At 43.4% G+C, this 20627-nt stretch overlaps 1 protein-coding gene and 1 non-coding gene across 2 annotated transcripts in view; one reads left to right on the plus strand and one right to left on the minus strand.

The window, feature by feature from the left end:
- The window catches only part of LOC126282169 (teneurin-m), a 1262550-nt gene that overhangs the window by 748809 nt on the left and 493114 nt on the right, over window positions 1-20627 (minus strand). The gene's annotated exons all lie outside the window — the stretch shown is intronic.
- Window positions 6281-6353, plus strand: Trnaa-cgc (transfer RNA alanine (anticodon CGC)). Its single transcript has one exon. It is a non-coding gene; the product is annotated as a tRNA-Ala (tRNA).

Raw genomic sequence — 20627 nt, forward strand, 5'->3', positions numbered from 1 at the left:
GCAGATTGGCGACCAAGGGAGTACGGAAATCCCATGCTGATGCTGTTAGAACCACGCACGCACACTTTGAATTGTGTGACACATTGCATTGTGCTGCTGGTAGATGCCATTGTGCCAAATGAAAAACAAGCTGCACGGTCCGCAAGGGCAGGTGCATACTTGTGCTGATCCTTTGTGCCTTCCGAAATAGTCACACAAGGAATGCCACGAAAATATTTCCCAGACCACAACATTCCTTTCTCCGACCTGGACACTTCCGATGGTTACTGTACGGTGTTACTTTCATTGCGATGGAATATAAAACGTGATTCATGTCAAAAGACCACCTGTCGCCACTCCATGGACGACCAGTTGCGCTTCTAACGTGCAGATTACAGCATTCATCGTCGATGAACAGCTGTCGGCATGGGTGTATGCTTCACTCACGAAGGCCCGTACGTAGCAACGTTCAATGAACAGTGGTTGAGGAGACACTGTTGGTAGCCCCTTGGGTCATGTGGGGAGTCAGATGCTCGACAGCTGCACGTCTATTCGCCCCTACACATCCCTGCAGCAGTCGCTCAATCTTGACATCTATGGCCCACGGTGCAACCCAGGAGACTCGGTGCCGGTTTTGGAAAGCACCATTTTGCCACGCATGGTGTACCTTAACCATGGCGGCACGCCAACAGTTTCAAACCTTCCCGTCTTCTCTATATCTCTTTTGTTACGCAACCTTCCCTTTTACAATAACCTATGAAACCTTCCCTCAGGATTTCTACCTCTTGCTTAATAATAACAAATGAAATCTTCCCTTTAAAATGTATTCTCTTTCTCAATCTTCGCATACAAATTTAAATGCTGCTTATTAAAATTTATTTTCTGATTATTTTGACGAAACAAAGAATGTGTCGTCGTCGTGGCCTTCAGTCGTTACCTGCAGTAACCCAAAACTGTTCCTTACCTTTCTTACTATTTCTGGATCGTCATCTGACTGCTAATTCGAACTGCGACATGAATACACTTACTCTGTTTTACTACACTCTATTAGCTGCTGGTGGGCTGTCATAATAAGTGGCTGTATTTATTACCAAATCTGGCGTTATTCTTTAATAGCAAAGCTGACGTTATTCTTTAATTAATTTGACTGAAGTTACGTAATTCATAGTTAAACTTTCTCTTTACAACAATAAAATTTTGTGAAATTTTACGTTGATGGTTTTTGACATGGATTATAATCAGTAATGCAATATTTCTGGCAAAAATTAATTATATTCTGAATGAAATGATTTTACAAACGTTCAAATGGGACTTACTTTTTACAATAAACTTACAATTAGCAATGCCCAAACATACCTTTAGTAGTCTTGAGTTTCTCAAAAAATTAATTCAATAATATTAGTTCCTCTTATGATAATAGTTAGCTGATGTATCTGTACATCCGTTTATAATTTCTTGTAAATCATAGCTAGTGGCTGGCAGGCAAACCGCTCCTCTCAACCTCTCGCTACAGACCTGCTACCGACTCGCTTCACATCTCGCTTACTACTGACTTCCTACGAACGCTAAAGTGGTGTCTCTCCTGCCAACAATGCTTTCTGGTGCAGACAATCCCTGCTACCATTACAAAATGTATCAATGCGCGGTCTTTCCCTCTCTTTACTTAAAATGTATCCATACGAAGTCTCTCCCGCCCTTTTTAAAATTATATCAATGTGCGGTCTCTCTTCCAACAATACTTCGGTGCAGACATTCCCTGCTACCACAATTATTTCCAACACGACAAATATTAATTATTCCTACTTAATCCTATTAATAATATATAAACATCTTTCATAAATTGTGGTTTGATAATATACAATAGAAACTGAGTCATTTCTGAAATGAGACCTGCCGCTGAAGCCGAGCGGTTCTATACGCTTCAGTCCGTAACTGCGCACCTGCTACGTTCGCAGGATCGAATCCTGCCTCGGGCACGGATGTGTGTGATGTCCTTAGGTTAGTTAGGTTTGTGCAGTTCTAAGTCTAGGGGACTGATTACCTCAGATGTTAAGTCCCATACTGCTTAGAGCCATTTGAACCATTTCAGAAATGATTCCAACCGTGGCCCAAAAGTCAATAATCACGCCCCTTTGGACTTCAGATAAATCGCTCCGTTTCCTCACTACGACAACGACCGCTCTATTTCCCACATCCCTCACTACTCTCTTTTTATACTCTCCACCGCTAGTACTGCCACGTTCCGTCTGTGTGTGTTTATTGCATTGTGACGTCGAACGTAGGTGGTGGTAACATTAATGTGACTGGACCGTGTAGTAACAGACGTGACAGAGTAAAGAAGGAAGACGGAAAGAAGGGTTACTGCAATGAATGGATGCTGGTGGTGGAGCTGAGGGCGCAGTTTGGGGTATAGCAGCGCGACCGCTTGATCGTTGCGGGTTGTGCTTTTATTTTTGTTGGTCGGGCTGGGCCATCGCTCTGCTGGCGCTGGTATCGCAACTGGGTCGCACGTTGAGGCGTGTATCGCACTGGCCGCGCCGCGGCTTACGGCAATAAATCGCGCCGCCTACAATAACGGCTCATTAAAAAGGCCCGCCGTGCTAATCACGCGCCTGAGCCTGACGCATGACTCGCCCGGCTTTATCACCGTCGGCCAGCCAGCCGCCGCGCTAACTTACGTCTCTCTCTCTCTCTCTCTCTCTCTCTCTCTCTCTCTCTCTCTCTCTCTCCCTCTCTCTCTTACTCCCCCTCCCCTTTCTCTGTCTCTCTCTTTCTCTTCTACCACTATTCCAGTTCTTGCTCTCAGCGAGTCCCTCTGCTATTATTGCAGCATTCATACTCTTCTGTAGCGGGCTAGGAAGCATTCACTATACACTGCGCAGCGTACTCGCTGAATAGGTTTCGCAGGAGGAAGCTAAATCTCTACATACTTTCCTTGCTGGTCGGCAAATTGCACGTGGCATGAGTTTGCAGTACTCTCTCACACTGCAAGCAGTGGCATGCAGTCTGACCTGTGCGGGAGTGGGTGCTAAATATCTGTCATCGGCCCAGGATTCTTCCAGACGGCACAGCTTAGTCGGCAACAAAAAAATTGCTCATAGCTGAAGGTGATGCGTTGCCGTAGTTGCGAAGTTGGTAGGCGATTTCATTGCTGCAGTCGGCTGTTAAGTAACAGGGCATTTGACTCTTTCTGGAAATGGTCTTCAGTAGCTACTTTCATCGTTTTACTCGCATAACGTTTATTTTTCTTCACGAGTTTCAATATTCTTTTGAAAAAAGAATAGTAAATGAAATTCGCACTATTTGAAAGCCCGTGAAAACGTTCCATTTGAGTCATGGGATGCGTGTGACGTCACTGGCTAGCATTCTGCTCCTACTGTCGTAAAGCTCATTCACAGTGATACCTCGTTTAGGAATTTATGTTTCGGAAAAAGGTCAAAATGGTGTTTAGTAACACGTTGTATAAACACAGCTGTAAAACTCCTAAGAATGATTTAGAATGTTCCAAAGAATGAGAAAATGCGTAAAATTTGGTTCCAACTCTCTCGTAGAGCTCCAAATGAGACAGTGGTCACTACTTGTGTTTATTTCTGAGAGTACCACTTTAATGTAAGCAACCAAGCCATATGAGCGTGCTGTCATCTTCAGCGTAATGGACAGCGTGCTGGACTGCTACTGTCTTGTTCGCAAGCTCGATCGACATTCCAACAAAGTTCTCCCGTTATTTGTTTTGTCTTTTCCCTTCCTGGTCTCTTCAGTTAATACGTCTGTGTTCTTAAGTTGACTTTATCTGTATTTAAGTTACGTAAGAGCTTTAAATTCTGTACCATACTATATTTCTATATCCCTTTTGAGTTATTAGCTTCATTTTATACCTCACCAACTTGAGACGAATCATACGGACGGTTTTATGAAACTGCTTCATACCTGATGTAGCCCTTATTCTGAAGAATCTGAGAATTCATTTAACAGTTTCCAGCCAAATTATTCTTTACAAACAAGTCGGTGAAGACAGTAATTTGCCACTTTTAACTATCTCCATAGAGCCTGTTGTAAAGTTGTATGATTGTGACAAAGAGAAAAATTGAACACCGCTTGGAGCCTTGTGGGAAAGGAAATATGACCAGGATAGTATAATAAAAGCTGATCCTGCTTAATCACATTTAAATCGTAGTGCTTCAGAGGCAGTTACGTATGTAGTAGAAGAGCAGCATTTTAAGATTGTGTTACGTCAACTGCATGCTTTATAGTGTTATTAGGCTGTTTGAGAATTTGAAAATCGATGAGAGAAGGACCTGGAAAATAGCGGTAGTTCTGGCAACAACTACAGGAATTAATAATTCGTATTATTTTCTGTGTGAAAAAATTTCCACTGTGTTTTATTTTGCATGCTTTCACAAGTTGCCCTGAAAAAACGTCTCAGAGTGGTCCGAGTAAATAATCACGTTCAGATTTAAGACAATTGTGCGACTTATTGCTGCGTCAAAGTACTTCCGTTCCAGTCACTATGTAATGCAATTTTGCTGTTCCCTATCTTCGGAATGTAGAACTCTGTGTTCCTTAAGAAGACAAAATTACGGCGTACCTTCGTACTGGAGACGAAGATATGAGAACAGTATGCAGAGGCAGATAACACTAGTAACGTCGGCCAAGACTCTTGTAGCATAGCTTCGTCGTACCCCTAAGCTGTGACGTTCCCAAAGCTCCATCAAAACAGAGCCTTTTCGATCACGTGACCGAAAACTTGCATTAATTATTTTTTAGCTTTAATTACATAAAAATAACCGATATTTTGGGAGAATATTGACCGAAAATACTATTTGAGTGGTGTAATCAGTAAGGATAACGACAGCCCGAGCCGTATTTTTAAGAGTGGAAATTAGCCCATTTTAGTTATCAGCCAGTAAGTTATATACCGTCGGGTCAAAAATGGAACAGGGTTGCAGAAATAATTAGAGAGAGTGTTCAGATTTAAGGCCTGTACTCAATCGAAAAATTAGCTATATCTGCTATAACCGTATCGTTTCCTAACACGGCAGCGGATACGGAGTTATTTTAGAATAGCCTCTGGAGGCTCGAAGATAACTTTTTACAATACATTCACGAAAGTAACCTTGAGCCGGTAGCTGTCGACAGTCAAAGATCTGCAACCACGCTCGATGCTGTGCTACCCCGGCTTCTTGCGTGACTCGGGATAAAGGATCGCATGCTGCCCGGCTGAGACAGGAGTCTTTGAGTAAGCCACCCTCCCAACCTCCCCCCCCCCCCCCCCCCACACCCCCGAGCCCCACTTAACTCTCACAGAAAGGAAAAATAATGTAGCCAGGCCTTTTTTTGTTTTTTTGTTAAGAAAAGATTTAAATGTCGGTATTATGCAGGTTTTTAACAGGGCTGGAACTGAAAGTTTATTATGGCTATTTAAAAGTCACCTTCTGTCTTCGAAAGAATTAAAAATACTTCATAACCCACGATTTGCCCCCCCCCCCCCCCCCCGTAATCCCTTTGAAAACTGAGCAAGGGCGCTCTTGTCCCTGAGCGTCCCGCCTGCCAGTGTCTTGTCTACCAGGAGCTCGGCTAGCAGTGCCTTAAGCCTGACGTCAGCACACGGACCGTGCTGTCGAACGTCAACGTTGAGCGTGCTAAGTTCAACGTGCTGCTGAACGCTCAGAAACGATGCGACTTGTGCATACGGTACGTGGGGCTCAACGTGGTATACGCAATCGCAACGCACTTCGGCGGCAGTTGCGGGACGTTTCTAGTTCGTAAATCGCACTGTTTACTATACAGGCGCGCGTAAAATTCCCACATTAGCTCTATTGAAACGCACATTTCCTCCATAGTCCATGAGAAGGAAAGTACCATGACCAACCAATAAGGACACAGGTTTATAAAAGTTCCATTACAAACAATGAGATATTAATTTGCAATACTTCTTCACATAAGATAAACATTATTTCATCATTCCTACATTTTAGTAAAGCTCCAAGGTCAGTCTTACTTAAATCACTGTTCCTACCCAGTAGCAGAATCTTTGCAACACGTTAATTACGAAGAGTAAGAAAAAAGAGCAAAATAGCTTTACACAAGTAGCGCACGGTGTCCTGTAAATCAAGCCAATAGAACACCCAGAGAAATATGAAATATTTACATAACATCGAAAACTATAGTATACACTTATATTAAACTAATAATAAAGTAACAGAACCTAATAAAAACGCAAATGTTAGGAAAAAAAAATTTATATGTTGGCGAATCGCGAACCACAGCCCAACCATAACAATTTTGCTAATCACCAAAACCGAGCGAGGTGGCGCAGTGGTTAGCACACTGGACTCGCATTCCGGAGGACGACGGTTCAATCCCGTCTCCGGCCATCCTGATTTTAGGTTTTCCGTGATTTCCCTAAATCGTTTCAGGCAAATGCCGGGATGGTTCCTCTGAAAGGGCACGGCCGATTTCCTTCCCCATTCTTCCCTCACCCGAGCTTGCGCTCCGTCTCTAATGACCTCGTTGTCGACGGGACGTTAAACACTAAGATCCTCCTCCTCTTAATCACCAACGCTAATCACCAAGCTAATTCCAACTTCATAAAGCAGATTGCCATTCCTAGAATCTTAGCTCTTACTGAAAGCTTCCATCGAAGCTATGTTACTAATTGAAATTTAATTATAACAAATTGACCAAGAACAATGAATTTTGGGTACATCCTCAGTGTATTGCTGCCTTCAAATAATACGCATGTTACAATAATTCTTTTGCAACGAGTATGATGTTTCTCTTTATTTTTTTGCAACGAATCACAGTTAAAACGGGTTTTCCAGTGATTCTCAATTTCGTGGTGCTCAGAAACGGCATATATACGTATAGGCTTGAAATGAATGCCAATATGGCGCATCACAACTTTGTGCTGAAGGAAGGTGACGTACATGTGACGTGGGTGGCGTTGTGCCACTTCTTGGTCAGCGCTCAGACGCACGCTCAGTATATCTAACATGCTAGATACTGCTCCGCACGTTCGGAAAAACTCCCGACGTCATAAACTCCGCACGCTCAACGTTCGGATGCACGGCCCGTGTGCCGACGGCTTTAGAGCTAGTCAATTGTTGTTGTCTCCGTTCGAGGGAAGAGCAAGTGCGGGCCTTGCGTACTCAAACTGATGGACTCGTTGCTGTTTGATGGACGACAGTGCACCTTAGAGGCGATCAGTCTTAGTATGCGTTGTGTACGTTAATAGAAGTGTTATTTGTGTGCGATCGGGCGGATCAGGCGGAGATGCCATGCACTGTCTCTAGTAGTTGCGGATTATGGACGTTTTCCGATTGGAGTAGCGGTTTACCAAAACTACAGTTCGGTTGTTTTGGTACACTGCATAAATGACGTAGAAAAATGGTAAGATTACTGATATGATTAGTGAGGCAAGAAACATAAATGCATGTGTAAGAGAGAAACTAGGAGCCGACGATTCCTCTTTGTTCTTTCGTTTGTTTGTTTTGTCCACAGTTGGAACAATACATCATTCAGAGTAATTCCATTGTCTATATTATATCATAAAAATATAAAATGAATATTATTAGTAGTAAAAATTAGTTAATCGTGTAACTTACGAGCTTTTATGTAATCAAAGCAATTACTTTTGATGCAAGTACTGTTTACAGGCTCATACATTGTTGTTATTTTGTACTCAATAGAACGATCTTCAGCATGTTCAAAGGCAAGAGTTTCCTGTTATTATTGATAATTATGTAAGTTGTGAATGAATAACAGAACTGTGTTTTACGTGAGTTCGACGAAGTATCGAATCGCTGACTGATATATTATTGTTTTTTGGATTTTTATTTTGCATTTTTGTTGAGAAAGTTGTGTTTTCTAACACTATGTGATGACTCTGTATCGTTTTTCTTTATTTTTACTACAATATCCCTCTACGTTACGTTACAAACCGCCAACTTTCGAATAAAACCTGAGTTAAACATTGACATGTTCAATTTGGCTGTAAATACCGTTTATTTTTAAGTAACAGACAGGAGGATAACTATGTAGGGAAAAAAGCCCCTAAGTTTACTCTGCCGTTTATATATCCTTGCTCAGTTGGTAGATGTTTTAAAGCTTTTGGTCTATAATACCCCGATCGCATACATAGAGATAGCAGTAGTTAAGATGTAACGTCCGATAGGTGTGCAGCACACCTAGGATGTAGGTAACATGGGTATGATCTTAAAAAATGGTTCAAATGGCTCTGAGCACTATTGGACTTAACAGCTGTGGTCATCAGTCCCCTAGAACTTAGAACTACTTAAACCTAACAATCCTAAGGACATCACACACATCCATACCCGAGGCAGGATTCGAACCTACGACCGTAGCAGTCGCGCGGTTCCGGACTGCGCGCCTAGAACCGCGAGACCACCGCGGCCGGCGGTACGATCTTACCTGACTAAAGACGCTAGGAGAACTATCGTAGTCTACGCTTACTTACATTTGTCTATTTGCCCACGGTAGTCTTACAACTCGGTTCTCGATACATAACTAATGGATTTTTATGGTTCAAATGGCTCTCAGCACTATGGGACTTAACATCTGTGGTCATCAGTCCCCTAAAACTGAGAACTACTTAAACCTAACTAACCTAAGGACATCACACACATCCATGCCCAAGGCAGGATTCGAACCTGCGACCGTAGCAGTCGCGCGGTTCCGGACTGAGCGCCTAGGATCGCTAGACGGATTTTTATGGCGGGAAATAAGCAGCACTAGTGCGTGAAATGGTGAGCACTATGTTTGCATGTTAACAACTTTGGCTTGCGCTGAGGCAAGTGGTTCACTTATTTCCTTGGTGGTGAGAAAAAACATCGTTTGCCAGTATGAAGCGTTTCCGTGCTAACTCGGACACACTAAGCACTCGGCTACAGAATCCGACTTTCTCAGTGACTTAGTATTCCAAGTCACTAACTGACATTCCCAGAGCTCGAGCTAATCTTACGTAATAAGATGGACCATAAGGACGAAAGAGGAGAAGTGCACAGAAAGAAGTTGAAGAGAAGCTGAAGCAAAACGAGGAGGAAGAAAAGCACGAAGAATTACAACATGTGTAGAAGAATTGCGCAAAAGGACTTTGAAGAGAAAGTGAAAAGCGAGCAACAGGAGGTGGAGCAGGAATATGAGCAACATCTGAAGAAGTGCATAAAATGAAGCTGAAGAGAAGGTGAAGCAGGAAGAGTAGGAGTGTGCACAACATCTGGAGATGAGGGGCGTGGGAAGGAGAAAGCGAGGAGAAGGCGGAGAAGTGAGGATAAGGGCACAACGCACATTTGTCGTATCGCAAGGAAGGAGAGCAGCAATGTGCTATTAAACGCTAGCCACAGGAGCGGAGGAGAGGAGAGAGAGAGTTTGGGCGGAAAATGAGGGTGTTCCGGCGGCTGGCTTTGGGCCGTAAGCCGGGCCGCTTCTAATGGTATTCGCGGACGCGGGGAGACAGTTAGCGGCTTATCCCGGCAGAGAGGCTGCGAATCCGCGCAGCTGCGCTCCCCGGGGGCCGCGCAAAGAACTGGGCCAGCAGCCGGCCGCCGCCGCCGCCGCCAAAGCGCGCGCCGAGCCCACCCGACGACTGCCGAGAGCGCACGATCAATACCGACCGGCCGGGCGCCACGCCGCGTCCCGTAGATCGCCGAACCGCCGCAGCGGCGCGTGCCGCGTCCCTCTCCAGCGCCTCACGACGCTCAGCTGGGACCTCCGAAACGTCTGCGCTGACAACCGTCTCCCGACGTCAGCCGGAACTGCTTAATCTTCCGCTGTCATGTAAGCCCGTGATCCGTGTTAACACGGAGCGAAACCAGAACCAAATCCACTCAGCTGCCTTTACATCTGTATCCACAATGGGAGTACAAATATATGTAAAATATCAAAAACACGACTCATTACCACGCCCAACACCGAGTAGGAAAACAGAGTTCAAATCAGCTTTCAGTCTTCTCGGAAATGTAATGTATCCCCGAAAGAAAATAAAATGAAGAAAGTGAAATTTTGAGAATTAATTGCGGTGTGGATGGTTGGTTGTTAGAGAAGGGACACATCACATTGGCAACAGCAGGAGCACCACTACCAGTTCCCTCCGTGAATGTTAAGCAATAAGGACGACAGTTTGTACACTCATATATAACTGCGAATTAGAGTACTGTCTATAATTATTTTTGCGCCGGTAGAATGTTTCCTATGATGAGCCATGATTTTAGTTTTTTTTATTGATACGAAGGCTGTTAGGTAAGTAAGGTCCGATAAGTCGGAAAATGGAAACCACAGTCAAAATAAGAAATGTTTTCTTCGCAACAGTTAGTCACACCTTCCAGTTATCTCTCTAAATAGTCTCCGCTCCGACTTAGACATTTATAATGACGTTGTACAAACTTCCCAGTACCCTCGTCACAGAAAGCAGGCGCCTCGCTTTCCGCCAATTCTCTATGCTAGTCAGCCTTTCGTTGTTCGTGCCAAAATGTTGTCTTCGTAGGGAACGGTTCATGTGAGTGGAGATGAACATCGGAGGGAGCCAGTTAAGGGCTATATTGTGGGTGGTCAAACACTTTCCATCGAAAATGCTGCAGGAGCACAATGCGGTTGAGAATTGTCATGAAGAAAGAAACGCATGAGATTTATGTTATGTAGACTGCATAGCTTCAAGTGCAGTATCTCACCAGATCCATATACGATCACTTTGCGCTGTGAACTGAAAAGAGCGACGTGAAGCGATCTACAGGCATACTGAAGACACTGTCCAATATATATGTGCGACTCTATTGAATTTTCACTGTGGTTTCCATTTCGCACCAAATCGGACCTTCCTTTCCGAATATCCCTCGTATATGAAGCTTATATTCTCTTTTCTCTAACTGATATACTTTGTAAAGTCTTTTTATAGCTTTCTTCCAAAACTTTTACACTATCTGCATACCTAAGAATACTGATGTGTTATTTCCTGTAATATGTATACCCCAATCTATTTCTCAATCGAAATAAATTTAGATAGCACCCTTAATACCATGTTTCCAGCTTTAATTCCTTAGGATGCGATATAAGCTATGATATGGAGAAGAATACAGAAAATAAGTTTAAGCAATATCAATCAATATGTGGAATTATATATAAAGCATTACGAAACAAAGCACAGAAAGATACAGAATTAAAATTTTATAAAATCGTGGTTACAGCTGTGCCGCTATATGTGAGTGAGTCATGGATACGTATAAAAAGTGGCAAAAAAATAAACAAACTAAAAGCAGCAGAAAAATAGTTCTCAGGAAAGTGAGGAGTGTTCCCAGGAGACCATATAAGAAATGAGGATATTACGAATCAAGTAGATATTGATAATTTTAATTAATACGTTGAAAAAAGTTACCTACAAAGAAACAGTGCAGAGAGAATTCCGCGTCAGGCCATTCTTTACCAGCCAAAAGGAGGAAGGGACATAGAAAGACCCAGAACGCGGTGGCAGTGAAAAGTGAAGACGGAACAGACACAAATGCCTAAACCTCGAAGTGTAGAAGAAGGAAAGCGGTTTTGTACCCTTGTGGTTATCATATGACGGAAGGAAGATCAGGGGTTAACATTACATCTACGACAAATTCATTGGAAACGGAGTACAAGCTTGAATTGGGATAGTACGGGAAAGGAAAACCGCTGTGTCCTCTTCAAAGGCAAGATCCTACCCTTAAGCGGTTCAGGGAAACAATGGGAAACCTGAATGTCGACAGCCGTCCATCCGGATGCGAATCCAGTACCTTACCTTGTTATATGTTATCATACGGGGTTTACTGGGGGTGGAATGGGATGGAGATTAATATATCACATACGCTGGTAAGCATTTCCGCGATGCGTAACGTTTTCCTCGGAACCTCTCTCTTGGACATTTTTGGCTACTTGTGTGATGTTTTCATATTGGCTGTACAAAGTTGTAGAGAATAGAGCAGATTCTGTTTGGGCACTTATGCCACCTGTGAATCTGATAAAGGTCCCAGAATAACGAAAGGTGCCCACGAATCAGTCATACAAGGTTTTAGTTTTGTGGACACTATCCTACGCAAATGGATAATACTTTCTATGGTTTCTTCGAATCATAGTCTCATATATTTAGTACGAGACATCTGAATAAGCTGGTTCTCACAATCAGCTACAAAAAAAGTTTTTAAAAAAGATGCTACTAAGCTAAGTCTATAATGGTAAATGCGACGTAGAGGCCAGCGGTATTCCCAGATTTTGCTACTCCACTTGTCCATCACAGCGCCTTTCATTAAATTTTTAATTTTTTTCCATTTTTATGAGTTGGTTGGTGGGGTAGCATGGCGTGAAGCGCGCACTCAGAGTAGCTCTCATAAACTATGAAGGCGCATTACGGTCCTCTGCTGGAGGACACGGGAGCTGCGCGCTGTCTGCGCCTTTGAAAAACGCGTACACTTTCTCCGTGGTTTCTGTCCAGTCCAAGTCGCAAATGAGCGCGCAGTCCATAATGTGCCTTAAACGTAATCAGCCATCAACCCGAGGGTTGGTTTGAACATCGCAGTTCTTATCTATGGTATGGTTCTGTTAGAGGTGGTAAGCCCCTTGTCTTCTTCGTCCCTCTAAATCGACTTATCCAGTTTGGTATAAGGAGAACTAAAGTTTAAAGTGGATACCAAACAACGGGGCAACACGTCATCTTGCAAATTAAGAAACGTTTACAGAGGTCAAAGAAGTAGAAAGTGCAAAAAAAAATAAATTAAGAACCGACTGGGCATCGAACCCGATAGTTCTGAGTCTGAGGTAAGGATGGCACTTTACCACTCTCTCTCTCTCTCTCTCTCTCTCTCTCTCTCTCTCTCTCTCTCTCTCTCTCTCTGTCTCTCTCTCTCCCTCTCTCTCTTTCTTTCCTTTATTTCGTTTAAAATACCAAATACCAAATTAGGCTGGCTGATGTACCACAGCAGTGGTAATTACTTCCACGTGAAGATTCTATCTGATACTGACTGATCTACCTGCCTCGAAAGCTAGCAATCCGCACGACTTTTTAAATTTTTATACCGCATCATCTAGTCTACAGAAGGATTGTAAAAAATACACCTAGAGGTGAAATCGAACTCTAACACTCTAAAGCCACTATTCTGAATGCCCAAAATTCTTTCTCCAACGCTAGCATCGTCTCCTCATCACCTGAGCTTTCTAACTTGCGTTGTACAGATTTTTACGCTCAATAAATTTTGGGATCGCTTGTTGCAGCCAGATCCGAATTTCTTTTTAAGCTTCTGCTGTCCTTCTGCAAGGTAGGGGAAAATGCCTACGTATTCAGTTGTTTTACATTATGATACAATACGGGGACATTCCATGGTCCGACTATCTGATTTCGTCTTCGGTTACTCGTGCCACTCAGGGTACAATCCGGGGCCAATAACAATATTGTCTACGCTGTAGTTCTATATTCTACTGCCAGTTTCTAACGAGTTCAGTTCCAAACTCGAGCATGATATTTATAAACAAGTGTGAGATGTAGCAAACCCATCGCTACGCTCTTACTAATGTCTAAAACTACAGCACTATAAAAAAATTATGATATGCGATAGCCAGTACAACAGCTGTCCAAATTTTTTTTAAAAAAAAGTTAATTTTAAGCCATAAAAGTGTTTGATCTTTTGTCAGTAACAAAAATATGTGACGTATAGCAAACCAAATTCTAAATTTAATCTGATATCATTTCTTTTGAAAGAATCCTTCTATGAGTGCACTAATCTGGTAGCATACGTAGCACAACGCAAATAGGAGTTTACTTTGCTATGCGATCTGTGTTTGTAACACGAGAAGTGACTAAAACTAAAAAAAATATATTTATTAAATTTAAACCGCCATACTCTTTAATATTCCGTAAATGGCTAGCACTCAGAGTTCATGCGCAAAAATTTTACATACATATTGCGTAAAAGCGGGATAATGATCTCTCGAACATCATTTTTATCTAACTAACTCTGCCCACAGTTTCGCTAAAAACAATCATCTGTACGTTGTGATCTTATGTGAACCTGACAAACTTGTTAACCAGCTGAATGTGAACGAAATTTCCACTGACGTCATTGTAAAACTACGGACAACCATGTCAAACACATCAACTGCTGCAAAAGCAGCGTTGCTGTATTGGGATCCCAGCCGAAACCAAACTCATCAGATTATAGTCAGATGTGATTCGGAAATTCAGCTAATGCTCTCACAACGTCCGTATACAAGTGCAATAAAAACAGTGTGTGATAAAGGGAAGTGGCTTCATTACACCTTCATCAAGACGTAGGAGGACGCGCTCTGAGATCTAATGTGCATTATTTCAGAAAATCCATTTCCCGCACGGTTCGCTGACTACCTCATAAAAAAATTCTGACGTGAGAAATATTTTTGTGCGTACGAGTCTTCTACGCCTTAGAGAACCACAAATACATGCGAGATTTTTAATTTCGTTTTAACTCTTGCTCCGCATCGGCTCGCCCCAAAATTATAATTTTTGGGAATAATTTGAGAAGGTGATCATCTTTTTCATGTTGTAGCTCATCTCACCTCTCGCGTCTGCTAAGAAAAGACTGGAGAGAAATTCCGTATTATGGAAGATACCACCCTGAAATTTTGTTTAACCAGACTTGTAACGGCACTTTATGTGCTATCTTCGGTGCGATTATTTGTTTATTCGTTTTTCACATGACACTACTATTTGTGTATGATGGTAGCTTTACATATATAATGCTTTATACCATGAAAAATGTGCGGCTGTGGCCCTTAAGATGCCGGCTAAGACCAATGGCGAGGGAACTATTAGCGGAAGAACGTGCAGAGAATGTTTTCAACGTCTTAAGAACTTTGATTTTGATTTCTAAGACCGGCATGGCGGGGGAAGACAGAACATTTTCGTAGCTACAGACGAAGACAGTCACAGGACATCAATATCGAAAGCAACTGATGTGTTCGAGCCCAGAACTGAAACATAAACGGCCATAACACAGCGAGAGACACGTAAAGGTAATTTTGCAGCAGGTCAGTGCCCGACCCCATGTCGCAAAACCAGTCAAAAATACATGGAAACGTTGAAATGAGAAGTCCTATCCCTCCCGCCTTATTCTCCATACGCTGCTCTCTCTGACTGCCACCTTTCTCCATCCGGTCATATGAACAAGCGCAAAACTGAAACGATTCATGGATCCCCGCAAAAGGCGTCCAGTTCTTCCACCACTGGAATCGTATGCTATCCGAGAGATGAGAGAATGTAGTGGACAGCTATGGGCAATACTGTCGATCATAATTGTGTTGTAAGTTTTTCACAATAAAACCCCAAACTTCGAGGAAAAAACGGCGGAAGCAAAGTTGTAGACCTAATACTTATTTCTTTCGGTGATGCCGTTTATTGTTGTCACACTGCAGTTTGTATGATTTGTTAGTGAAGCTGAAAGCTTCTGCCACCATTTCACGTGTTGTTGTAGCTACAACGTCAAAAGCCATGGCAGGCTATATAAAGCATGGCACATTTAAAGCTACCACCATACATAAGTAATGCCACCAAGTGAGAAAGAAAATAAACAAATACTACTGAAGACAGAAAATATAATCGTGAAGCACGTCTGGGCAAACCAAACTGTAAAACGGTGTCTTGAATAAGGCGGACTTCCTCCCCAGGCTTTTTAATTTCAGAAGAGTACAAAAGAATCGGTGGCTCAGATGGATAGAGCTTGTGCCATGTAAACAGGTTCAAGTTCCGGTCGGGGCACACATTTTCAGCTGTCCCCATCTAGGTGCCGGCCGCGGTGGTCTCGCGGTTCTAGGCGCGCAGTCCGGAACCGTGCGCCTGCAACGGTCGCAGGTTCGAATCCTGCCTCGGGCATGGATGTGTGTGATGTCCTTAGGTTAGTTAGGTTTAAGTAGTTCTAAGTTCTAGGGGACTGATGACCACAGCAGTTGAGTCCCATAGTGCTCAGAGCCATTTTGAACCCATCTAGGTATATCAACAACACCTGTCTGCAGATGAGGTCGTCAGTTAATTATCGTTTATTCTAGAGAAGCTGCACGGTCATCAGTGGTATCTGTTCTTTCGAGAACATAGAATTTAACTGTTTGCTAAACAATGTTCGCTCAGGTTCAATACTTGAAACTGGCAATAAAACTAAACAAAGCAGGCTTACATGTTATCATTATCACGATAATATCTTGTGAATAAAAGTGCCATCAATTGTAGCCCGTTATTTTTTCTTTCCTTTAAACAGCGCATATTCATCCTTCTTTCTTGTGCAGAAGGGTCAACAGAAAACTAAACGTCTACTGCTAGTTGACGAAGGGCAGTTTTGGGTGAGTAGCGGAAGTTCGTGTTTTGAGCAGGTAGAAGCTGCGGAGTTCATGTGATTCGAACCTCTATTTGTGCCTGAAGGTATCCTCTAAAGCTCCCTGCAGTTTACCGGTATCAGCTTCTTATGCTCTGTACATTTCCACGCTTCATCGCAGGAGTAACATGGTGCCAGGAGAACATGAAGGCAGTTCTGGGGGCATCTGCAGGTCCCCGCCGACCGCCGACAACTGCCCACAACCACCCCGTCGACGCCACCGCATGCGGCGGAAATTACGAGCAGGCGTGCTGTTGGTCACGTGCTGTCTGCTACCCTGCCACTGGCAGCTGTCTCCGCCCCCAACCACGCGGCGCTGCTGGCACTGCGGGATTTGTCTCAGTGGAGACAGTCACACGCCCAGATCACAGCGGTAGGACAAAAGCTCTAAGCACACCCTTGGTAAAATTTACCATGGCAACACGGAGCTGCAGCGTTTGTTCAGAAAACGTAAGGTGTGTCATAATTAATAGCACGGGTGGAGGCATTATACAGGGTGTTACAAAAAGGTACGGCCAAACTTTCAGGAAACATTCCTCACTCACAAATAAATAAAAGATGTTATGTGGACATGTGCCCAGAACCGATTCATTTCCATGTTAGAGCTCATTTTAGTTTCGTCAGTATGTACAGTACTTCCTCGATTCACCGCTAGTTGGCCCAATTGAAGGAAGGTAATGTTGACTTCGGTGCTTGTGTTGATATGCGACTCATTGCTCTACAGTACTAGCACCGAGCACACCAGTACGGAGCATCAACAGGTTAGTGTTCATCACGAACGTGGTTTTGCAGTCAGTGCAATGTTTACAAATGCGGAGTTGGCAGATGCCCATTTGATGTATGGATTAGCACGGGGCAATAGCCGTGGCGCCGTACGTTTGCATCGAGACAGATTTCCAGAACGAAGGTGTCATGAGAGGAAGACGTTCGAAGCAATTGATCGGCATCTTACGGAGCACGGAACATTCCAGCCTATGATTCGCGACTGGGGAAGACTTAGAACGACGAGGACACATGCAGTGCACGAGGCAATTCGTCGTGCAGTTGACGATAACCCTAATGTCAGCGTCAGAGAAGTTGCTGCTGTATAAGGCAACGTTAACCACGTCACTGTATGGAGAGTGCTACGGGAGAACCAGTTGTTTCCGAACCATGTACACCTTTTGCAGGCACTATCAGCAGCTGATTGGCCTCCACGGGTACACCTCTGCGAATGGTTCATCCAACAATGTGTCAATCCTCATTTCAGTGCAAATGTTCTCTTTACGGATGAGGCTTCATTCCAACGTGATAAAATTGTAAATTTTCACAATCAACATGTGTGGGCTGACGAGAATCCGCATGCAATTGTACAATGACGTCATCAACACCGATTATCTGTGAGCGTTTGGGCAGGCATTGTTGGCGATGTCTTGAATGGGCGCCATGTTCTTCCACCTACGCTCAATGGGGCACGTTATCATGATTTCATACGAGATACTCTACCTGTGCTGCTAGAACATGTGCCTTTACAAGTACGACAAAACATGTGGTTCATGCACGATGGAGCTACTGCACATTTCAATCGAAGTGTTCGTACGCTTCTCAACAACAGATTCGGTGACCGATGGATTGGTAGAGGCGGACCAATTCCATGGCCTCCACGCTCTCCTGACCTCAACCCTCTTGAATTTCATTTATGGGGGCATTTGAAAGCTCTTGTCTACGCAACCCCGGTACCAAATGTAGAGACTCTTCGTGCTCGTATTGTGGACGACTATGATACAATACGCCATTCTCTAGGGCTGCATCAGAGCATCAGGGATTCCATGCGACGGAGGGTGGAGGACTTTTTGAACATTTCCTGTAACAAAGTGTTTGAAGTCACGCTGGTACGTTCTGTTGCTGTGTGTTTCCATTCCATAATTAATGTGATTTGAAGAGAAGTAATAAAATGAGCTCTAACATGGAAAGTAAGCGTTTGCGGACCCATGTCTACATAACATATTTTCTTTCTTTGTGTGTGAGGAATGCTTCCTGAAAGTTTGGCCGTACCTTTTTGTAACCCTTTGCTGTTCCTTATCTGTACACTATCTGATACAAAGTATCCGCACACGCCTATATAAAGCTTAACTGAACACTGTATTTCGCTAGAGGCGCACTCTTTAGCAGGAAAAGAGGCGGGGAGTATCGTCAGAAGAGAAGCACTAATAGCACAGCTGATCAGGTCAGGAAAGCTCATTGAGATAGAACGTGGACTAGTCAGTGAATGTCACCTGAGTAACAAATTCATCGGGACATTTCAACCCTTCTAAAGCTGCCAAAATCGCCACAGCTAAATCAAGACCACTCAGATGTAATTTACTGACTGACAGGAACGGTCTGTCATTGCGGAGAGTCATTTTAAAGAATTGCATGATATCAGCGGAAAACATCACTCGTGGGTTTCTAAGTGATACCACCAGTCCAGCTAGCATGTGACTGTGCATAGTGAGTTACAACGAACGGGGTGTAATGATCGAGCAGCTCCTAAAAACTACATATTTTGTACTTAACGCTAAGCGACGCTTGAGGCGATGTTAAAGCTAGATTAAAAGCTGACATTCGGGGCCAGTAACAAAGGCAGTACAACATTTAATCGCCTCTACCCGCTCCTAAAGGGTGGGGAGCTGACATTAGAAACGAAGCGACTATTGTACAGGGCAGTCATCCTCTCTACTGTATCATATGGATCAGAAGTCTGGTCAATGGCGGCAGACACCCATCTGCATAAACTTCAAACTGTCCAAAACCGCATCCTTCGTACCATAGCAGAGGCCGATAGATACACGCCGAACACTCATATCAAAGAATTTTTAGACGAACTATCCATTCTCACATACATTAAAAGGAAGTCGGTAACTTTATATGAAAGGACTTCAACTTCGCCCCACCAATTAATTCATCAGCTAGGCACACATTACCCCAACGCAACAAATAATATGCCAATATTCACAATAACCAGACAATTTACGGAATAATAGGTACAGACATAGCCGAGCGGTCTAGGCGCTGCAGTCATGGACTGTGCGGCTGGTCCCGGCGGAAGTTCGAGTCCTCCCTCGGGCACGGGTGTCTGTGTTTGTCCTTAGGATAATTTCGGTTAAGTAATGTGTAAGCTTAGGGACTGATGACCTTAGCAGATAAGTTCCATAAGATTTCACACACATTTGAACATTTGGTACAGACATATAAACAATCAATCACATCGACAAACAAATAAAAGCTATCCTCAAACATTTGTACTCAAGTTTTTGTACGTCCGTCCTTTCGACTAGAGGTCCAACGGACCACGGCTGTTAACTCTTGTAAGAAAGTGAAACGCCTACGGCCATCCTTGTGATCTTATTTATTGTGTAGCTACGAATTTGGCGTCAACCAAGGCCTGAAGATGGCGCACAGAAGTGCCGAAACTGGTAGCTACACAATAAATAAGATCACAAGGACAGCCGTAGGCGTTTCATTTTCTTGCAATAGTAATTTTTACTGGTGAAACACACTATACACCATGTCGCAATCCGATGGAAGGGTTTGGTTTGGCGAAAGCTTGGAGAACGATACCTGCCTTCATGCCTTCATGTGTAGCGCTGGCAATGGTGTTACGACACGAGGGTATTTTTCATTATTAGGGTGTGAGCCCCTTATTGCGCTTAAGAAAACAGCTGTATTATCTACGAAGGTAAATGCAACTATATTCCATTCCCTTTCTTCTGTTTTAACTGACGTCACTAAGACGAACTTTCATGTACATTCTATTATGTCCCTAGCATTTAGTATTATTTGTCTTTGTATTTGTCTGAAACGATCTAAATACTCAGAAAAAGACGAGTAATGGAACTATTGTGAAGAAAGACATACTTTGGAGACGGGGATTACAGAGCTACCATAGTAAGGGTATATTTCCACCACTGCAGCAAGACAGCAGAGCCGTCCTACCCTTGGACATTGCTCAGTAATTCTTGACACACGCGGCAGTCTTTAGGCAGACGTCGTCCGCACACAGTGCAAACGGGTATTTGCGCTGAGCCAGCGAACACTTGCTTTGAAGCAATTCGCACTGATACGCCATCTGTGCTCACCAGGTCGGCGACAGATCAAAGTGCTGGTGGTACCGTTTTGAAACCAGCTACAGCATTATACAAAGAACGTTCGTGTTCGTAGAAGTGATCACACCGTCCGAAACTACTTGCCGCTATGCAGGCTGAGTATAATGAGTATCTCAAATTTCTCGGAACACTAACTGGAAGTAAGCTGGTTCCCTTCCATATT

The sequence above is a fragment of the Schistocerca gregaria genome, chromosome 7, assembly GCF_023897955.1.
Source record: "Schistocerca gregaria isolate iqSchGreg1 chromosome 7, iqSchGreg1.2, whole genome shotgun sequence".
In the NCBI taxonomy this organism is placed as follows: Eukaryota; Metazoa; Arthropoda; class Insecta; order Orthoptera; family Acrididae; genus Schistocerca; species Schistocerca gregaria.